This window comes from Octopus sinensis, linkage group LG17 (assembly GCF_006345805.1).
Source record: "Octopus sinensis linkage group LG17, ASM634580v1, whole genome shotgun sequence".
In the NCBI taxonomy this organism is placed as follows: domain Eukaryota; kingdom Metazoa; phylum Mollusca; class Cephalopoda; order Octopoda; family Octopodidae; genus Octopus; species Octopus sinensis.
The window spans coordinates 49,615,992-49,624,604 of NC_043013.1; the positions used below are offsets into that span (position 1 = coordinate 49,615,992).

Below are 8,613 nucleotides of genomic sequence, written 5' to 3' on the forward strand. Positions count from 1 at the left end.
AAAGGGTTAAGCTCCAAGAACAACAATGCTAATACTTCTGAAAATATCTGTCAAAATTGGAACCCAAATGAAATAATCCTTACCTAATCAAGAACACTATTATACACTTCTAAATAGAACCTAAATTATGTATTAATTGAGAGATTGGACCAGTGATGCCAAATGTTCCATGGATGCAACTTTAAGTAATAACGAGTCTTAATGTCTAATGTCCGAAATTCTCAATTCAAGCATATTCATATGTCAATACAATATCATCATCATCATCATCATTGTTTAACGTCCGCTTTCCATGCTAGCATGGGTTGGACGGTTCAACTGGGGTCTGGGAAGCCAGGAGGCTGCACCAGGCTCCAGTCTGATCTGGCTGTGTTTCTACAGCTGGATGCCCTTCCTAACACTAACCACTCCATGAGTGTAGTGGATGCTCTTTACGTGCCACCGGCACAAATGCCAGATGAGGCTGGCAAACGACCACGATTGGATGGTGCTTTTTATGTGCCACCAGCACGGAGGCCAGACAAGGCTTGCAACGGCCACGATTAGATGGTGCTATTTACGTGCCACTGGCACAGAGGCCAGTCAGGGTGGCACTGGCTACAGCCACATTCGGATGGTTCTCTTACGTGCCACCGGCACTGGTATCACAGCTACAAATTCCATTGATGTTGATCTATTTCGATTTTGATTTTGATTTTCACTTGCCTCAAAGAGTCTTCACAAGTAGAGTTTTGTGTCCCACGAAGGAAAGGTATGCATAAGTGGACTGGCTACATCCCAGGTAGAGGCCACGGGTTATGGCCTCACTTGTCCTGCCGGGTCTTCTCACGCACAGCATACTGTATATATATCCAGAACAATTACATCATTCAATGACTTTTATAAGTAACAATAAACAATTTTAAAATACACTTACCTGTAACAATAATTAGGTGTACATTAACGAAGAAGAATTCATCTAGTCATTACCAGTGCTCTAATAACTTGTATCCTAAGCATTGTTGCAAACTGGAAATAAAATAGAAAAAAAAAACAATATTAAAAAGTTTAAATACATAATTGCAAGCAGAATATTTTGTAAATGCTTTTATTTTCTAAAAATGTGATGACACCATAAAACGTTTAAAACATCAAATCATACTATTATAAAATGTGATACATTTTATAAATGAGTGGATATAATCACCACTTTAGAATTAAACTTTAGAAGTGCAGAGAACTATAAACATGTTAACTGTTTCATCTATTCTAGTACAGATGTTTGCAACTTTCAAGAAAGACAGAATTAATGTTAATGAGTTGAATAAACATTCAGATGCATTGAGAGTGGGTAGAGGTGTTTTCAAATAAGTAGTTGAATCAAGCTTCATAGTATAACTCAGGGTAGAACAGTGCATGAAAATCCAATCGATTCCGGTAGATAAAACAGTGATTATAAATTGACTATTCAGTCATACTCTTTTTTTTTTCTCTTTTTACTTGTTTCAGTCATTTGACTGCGGCCATGCTGGAGCACCGCCTTTAGTCGACCAAATCGACCCCGAGACTTATTCTTTTTGTAAGCCCAGTACTTATTCTATCGGTCTCTTTTTGCCGAACCGCTAAGTAACGGGGACATAAACACACCAGCATCGGTTGTCAAGCAATGCTAGGGAGACAAACACAGACACACACACACACACATACATATATATATATATACATATATACGACAGACTTCTTTCAGTTTCCGTCAACCAAATCCACTCACAAGGCATTAGTCGGCTCGGGGCTATAGCAGAAGACACTTGGCCAAGATGCCACGCAGTGGGACTGAACCCGGAACCATGTGGTCGGTTAGCAAGCTACTTACCACACAGCCACTCCTGCGCCTATGACAGATAAATAAAATATTTATCTTCTTCAGGCCTTTGGTGTTTTCTGGGGCCTTAGCCATCATGACTTTCCTCCTCTCGCTCTTGTCCAGGGCCTTCTTCTCCATTTACTCCCAGCTCAATCCAGATTTTTCCATATTGTTCTCAAGTCACATTGCCAGAAATTCTTTCATTTTACTTTGTGAATTTTTCGTGTAGGATAGGACTTCCTGGTAACATTATGCTGGGCCTTCTGAGAGTGTGTTTAATGCAATGCCACTTTGTTGTGCAGAGTATTTTCATCTTCATGTCCACTACAGAGCATTGACTTGCTGACATCTCCTGCTTCCCTTTGTGGCACCATCACCTCTCACTTAGTTTCATGAAGGCAAGCTTATATCTCTTTTACATGGCAGCGGCTGGTTTTGTTTTTCAGCTTTCATACATGGTTCTGTCATTTCTCAAACTGATGGTGGTTTTGCTCCAGGCACCATAAAAATGAATTTAAAAGCAATAGGATGAGAAATCCTCAGTAGAGAAGTGCTTACATTTTTTGACTAAAAATCATCTGAATTGTAAATTTCTCTTTTTCTCTTTTACTTGTTTCAGTCATTTGACTGCGGCCATGCTGGAGCACTGCCTTTAATCGAGCAACTCGACCCCGGGACTTATTCTTTGTAAGCCCAGTACTTATTCTATCGGTCTCTTTTGCTGAACCGCTAAGTGACGGGGAAAAAATTTATTAGCACGAGTGGGGTTCGAACCCACGCGGACAAATGTCCATTGGAACTTAAGTCCAACGCCTTAACCACTCGGCCATCGTGCTGAACACTAAAAATAGCACTAAAAATTCAAATTTCCAAACCAAAATTTTCAATGAAAGCCTGAACTTATGCCTGGACAAGTATGACCCTTTTCAATACCCCCACATGCCCACCACCACCCTTTTACATTATCAGAAGAATAATTAATCCAAATTAAACAAATGAAATGAAAGAAAATTATTTTCTAATATTCATTATATGCAATACTCTTCAGCATATATTTTGCGGTACTAGCAATCATCCAGGATTTGACATACTTATAGAATTGGGCCATGCACTTAATATCCGAATAACTTGCTAAAAAAAGCTCGACAAACAATAAAGCAGAAAACAATTTTCACAATAGAAAATCTAAACTCATCACCAGTAACAATTCCTGCAAGAATATGAATATAATCTCAGACAATCAGGCAACAAGCAGACAAGTACAAATACACTTTATATTTTGGTGGTTGATTATGTTGGAGGGAGAGAAAGACAGAAGTGCACAAATAATACCCAACCATTTTCCTGGAAAATAAAAATCAAACTAATATGTTTTTATTAGGCCTGAGATATGGAACCTGCTGCAGTCCCTGGCTTTGACAGTTCCTGTTAACCCTTTCGTTACTGTGTTTATTTTGAGATGCTCTGTGTTTCTTTCAATTATTTTAAATATAGAAAAGAATTTAGTAAAATAACTTAGTTATCATTAAGCTAGTGTTAGGAACATAAATTGGGACTAAGGTTTGGTGGTATATTTTGATGCAAAACTTATGAAAACAAGACATTTGTACTACAGAGCCAGAGCCAGCATGGAAAACAGTCGTTAAATGCTGATGGTAGATGATGATGTGTTAATATTCTTATTATTTGGAGAAAGCATACAATTGTGAGAAGAAACAAAGAAAAAAAAGGTATGATGATGGATGATGGTGAGAGCAACATAATGCAAGTGACATTGGTAGTTTGATGTATAAATGTGGATGAGGGTGTACATAAATTCTGTATTAAAGAATGTTATATAATTCAAACACACACACACACACACGTGCCGATTTAAAATTTTGGCACAAGGCCAAAAATTTCGAGGGAGGGGTCGAGTCAATTACATCGACTCCAGCACTCATCTGGTACTTATTTTATCAATCCCAACAGGATGAAAGGCTAAGTGGACTTTGGCAGAATTTGAAGTCCCAAACCCTCCCAAACGAGGAGGGTCAATTGTCTTATGGGTTAGTTTTTTTTTGTTCCACTGTAGTTGTTTGAGAGATTTCTGTTGCTGTCACATGTGACGTGATGGCTCTTGAGGGTGGTGTTTCTTTCATTGCTGATGTTCCTACTGTTGGTGTTGTTGTTTCTGCTGCTGTTGTATCCGTTCTTGCTGTTGTGACAGCACACTGCCACTGGTGCTGTTGCTGTTTTCGTTTTTGTTGTGGTAATAGTGTTGGCAGCAGTGGGGAGTGGTCTCTCCTCTCCTCTCTTTTGCAGTAGACAGAAGATCTTCAGATGGTTCATGTCACCATGCAAGTGACACATGTCTCTCTGCTCTCAACCACCATGAACAGTTATTAGCTACCTGGTAGATTGACCTGCTCCAGGCTGCCTTCTATATCCTTTTGATCCACTTGAATCAATAGCTCCTTCCCTTTCTGCAGCCTCTGGATCTCAAAGAGAACAGCCACTACCAACCAATAGATATTTACTTCTGGGGGCACATCGTCCACATGCAGAGCTTCTACAGAAAGTTTGCCTCTTAGAAACAGGAAAGAGTATGAGAAGAATTTCGAGCACTTAAAGGCCTTTTGAATTCATGTGAATATCTAAAGATACAGGTTGTAACTCACTACCCACATAAATTCTACCAGGAATAAGACCAATCCTGGGCCAAGATGATAATAACAATAACAACAACAATAATTGTTTCTAAGTTTGGCACAAGGCCAGCAATTTTGAGGGACAGGGTAAGTACATAACTAACTCCAATACTTGACTGGTACCTATTTTGTCAACCTCCAAAAGATGAAATGCAAAGACGACTTCAATGTGATTTGAACATGATGAGTTGGAGAAAATACTGCTAGGTTTTTGTCCAATGCCCAAACAGTTCTCTCAATCCACCAGCCATATTTTGGGAAAGACGACAAGTGTCAATTATATTGACACCAGTACTATACTGGTATTTATTTTATCAAGTTCCTATCTCACCCTTAGAAAGATGTAAGGCAGAAATTCATTCTAGCAGACAATGGAAATTGAAAATAAAAAGACATAACTAAACGCTGCAAAGTATTTTCTTTGTTACTCTACCATTTCCAACACTGAATAACGCTTATTCATAACAACAATATCTTGTATACTAGTAATAACAATGGTGATGATGATATTACTGATATAGACACAAATATAAAAGATTTATGTGACAAGGAAATCAGTTAAGATCTTCACATATTTGTCAAGAGCATGAGTTCATATCAACACAATAATATGATACAGTGAAGGTGGTGAGCTGGAAGAATTGTTAGCACACTGAGCAAAATGCTTAGTGACATTTCGTGTGTCTTTATGTTCTGAGTTCAAATTCTGCTGAGGTTGACTTTGCCTTTCATCCTTTCAAGATCAATAAAACAATTACCAGTTGAGCACTGGGGTTGATATAATCATTATACTACCCACCCCACAATTATTAGCCTTGTGCCAAAATTTGAAACCAATAATATGATAATACAATACAAACAACTTAATATAGAAATGTCCAAAGAAATTGAAGATATCAATCAGATTTTCTCTGAACCTATCAAGGGTATGCCTGTTCAGACTGCTAGATATAGTGAAGATATCATCTCTATATAGGCCATTGGTGATTTAGAGGAATTTCTACCAAAGAAATCTAAAACAGAGGGTCTATAAGATAACATATGTCAGTATTGTCAAAGGTCCCATTGCCATATCAAGAGAACCACAAGATTATTCACAGTGGTATTGCATACAGTGTGAGGATGGAGGCTTTTATTGTTAATCTTCCTTAGCAAATATTAGCTCATTAAGCTATCTCTGATTTAGTGGGGTTTATCAAATAACATTTGTGGTTGATAAAGACATTCTTCCTAATTAAATTCTCTATCCTATCATTGGTGCCTAGAACTACCTCCCTCCTGTTAGTCTGTGTAATAGTATATTTTAATAGTCATTTATATATTTCATTTTCTACCCTATATTAATGTTTAGTCCTATCAGAGAACAGCAAACTCCAATTCAGATTTTTAATCTATGTATAACTGAACCAAGCTTGTGTTGGACAAGGTTAGAGAACTTGCAGAAACTCAGCTTTGGTATCTAGTCTTAGAGGTTTCATTCATCAGTTATTTTCCATTGAAATAGGTAAGATATTTGATTCATAAAATCATAAAACATTACCAATTGCACAAGTTTCTATTAAAAATTCCAGCCATCATCATCATTTAAGATCTAGCTCCTATGTAGGCATGGGCCAAATGGTTGAACAGAATTCGACAAGTTAAAGGATTGTGTCATGCTCCAATGTCTTCAGTATGCTGTTCCCAATGCCAAACACTTTATAGGATGAATTGAGTACTTGTTTTTTGAGGCACCAGCACTAGTGAAGATCACCTTGTAACTTGCAAGGTTAAGGCCTTAAAGTGGTTCCTATAACTGAAGGAGAATAAAAAAAAAAAGAGTGGCTGTGTGGTAAGCAGCTTGCTAACCAACCACATGGTTCCGGGTTCAGTCCCACTGCGTGGCATCTTGGGCAAGTGTCTTCTGCTATAGCCTCGGGCCGACCAAAGCCTTGTGAGTGGATTTGGTAGACGGAAACTGAAAGAAGCCTGTCGTGTATATGTATATATATATATGTATGTATGTGTGTGTATATGTTTGTGCGTCTGTGTTTGTCCCTCTGGTATTGCTTGACAACCGGTGCTGGTGTGTTTACATCCCCGTCACTTAGCAGTTCAGCAAAAGAGACCGATAGAATAAGTACTGGGCTTACAAAGAATAAGTCCCGGGGTCGATTTGCTCGACCAAAGGCAGTGCTCCAGCATGGCCGCAGTCAAATGACTGAAACAAGTAAAAAAGAAAGAAAAAAAGAGTAAAAAAAAAAACAGAGTGAGCAATAATTCTAGACGGGGAAATGAAGGAGAGTAAACAGAATGAGACGAACTACAACTCTATTACAAAAATAAGTTGCAATAGGATGGAAGTGAAGAAAGAGAGAAACAGAGCAGCAGAAGAGTAGTCACTGCAAAAATTAAGGCTTACATTGTCAAGCTTCTCACTAGACAAAATGGTTATAATTACAGTGATGGAAAGCTCATTAATTAAGATGGGTAAAAGAAATGTAGTAACAAAATACAGGAGCCATGCTTAAATGCTTGTTATATATAAAAAAGACAAAAGTATAATTAGAATAATTATAGGAAACAACACTAGGTCGAATGAAAGTGAAAATGTACAAAATGAAAAGAAATTAGAATATAGGTGGCAGATTACCCGCTGCTGCTGAAGAGGCTGGTAAAACTTTTATGAATGATCTAGAAACAGAAACAGGCACCCCCAGCTCTGGACACTTCCAAAGGAATTGTCTTCCAAAAGGAGAAAACTCAACAGGACTTGACCAGTTTCTAGAGATCTCTTTGTTAAATGTCAAAGGAAATATCTTTTGGTCCATCATTGCCAAAGAACTGATAACATGTCTACTACCAATGAGTACATTGACAAAAAGAGTGAGTTCTAGTATACTCTATTAGCAATCAGTCACATCATAAAGAAGGCAAAGAGAAAAACTACACACTGTCAGTAACATGGTTGTATCACAGCGAAACCTCCTCAAATGTACCCCACCAGCTAATCCAAAGTCCACTGGAAGACTATCAAGTACTAGCAAACATAGTCAAACTCAAGTTGTCAAACATGGATTCACTAAAGATGAGGTTGTAGAAAATTTCACTACCAAATGGCAGTTCATCCTATGATAATGAAAAAGATATTATGGCAGAGTGCACAATATCTGTAACCTTGTTCATGGCAGCCAAGGAGAGGGGCATTCTCCGTCCGGGTTGCAGATCCGTGGAATAAGCTGCCGGACAAGATAGTGAAGATGCCGATGACTGCTCAGTTCAAAGTCTCTCTTGACCAGAAATGGCCTGAACTCTTTGCATGAACACCCTCCCTGTACATAACTCCATGTCCCCCTACATGGCGTTGCTTTTTGCTTTTTGAGCCAAAAAATTAACTTAACTTAACTTAACAAGAGGTGGGATGAAAGCAATCTAGAGGACCAGAAACTGATGACAATACAAAGTAATCAGTCTGCAGGGTTTTCATGGGTAAAATTATGGCTGTGATCTCATCAAATCCAGGGAAATTTCACCCAAATGAAAGTATGTAGGAAAGAGCATAAAACCATTCTGAAAGTGAATATTGAACTGAAAAAACATTTAAAAGTTGTTAATGAAAATTAATAATTTTCAGAAAACTTTTAGAATTACAAAGGAAAATAAATTGGAAGCTGTGATTGGAAACATAATTTCTGCAGAAGTCTGACAATCAAAATTTAGAGAAAGAAAAAAATAGGCTGAAAATAAGACCTGTATAGATTCTATTGCAGCATCTCAGATCTAAAATAATTCAACAAATTACACAGACAACTAAAACTCCTATCAATTATTAATTATTATCTAAAGTGAAAGTGAAAGTAATGCAAATAAACCCTCGTTTTTAATATTCACTTTTCCATGCCTTCATGGCTTTGACAGAATGTGTTGAAACATGTTCTATGGCCAGATGTCCTTCCTGTCACCAACCCTCACCTGTTTCCAAACAAGGTCATAATTCTCCATGGCCAGACACATTTTTCACAAAAGACTAGAAACAAACAGCATTAACTTTTATGAGTGTAATACTTGTTTACAGCCATCACAAACACATTCGTTCAATGA

At 37.8% G+C, this 8,613-nt stretch overlaps 1 protein-coding gene and 1 non-coding gene across 15 annotated transcripts in view; both read right to left on the reverse strand.

The window, feature by feature from the left end:
* LOC115220674 (poly(rC)-binding protein 3) overlaps nt 1-1,027 on the reverse strand; it is a 258,024-nt gene extending 256,997 nt beyond the window's left edge. For all 14 annotated transcript variants that reach the window (XM_036510560.1, XM_036510562.1, XM_036510566.1 and 11 more), the window contains exon 1: nt 917-1,027. The gene's annotated coding sequence lies outside the window, so the exon portion shown is untranslated. The remainder of the gene's footprint in view (nt 1-916) is intronic.
* Nucleotides 1,028-2,596: 1,569 nt separating this feature from the next.
* On the reverse strand, nt 2,597-2,679 carry Trnal-uaa. Its single transcript has one exon. It is a non-coding gene; the product is annotated as a tRNA-Leu (tRNA).
* Between the last annotated feature and the right edge of the window lie 5,934 nt (nt 2,680-8,613).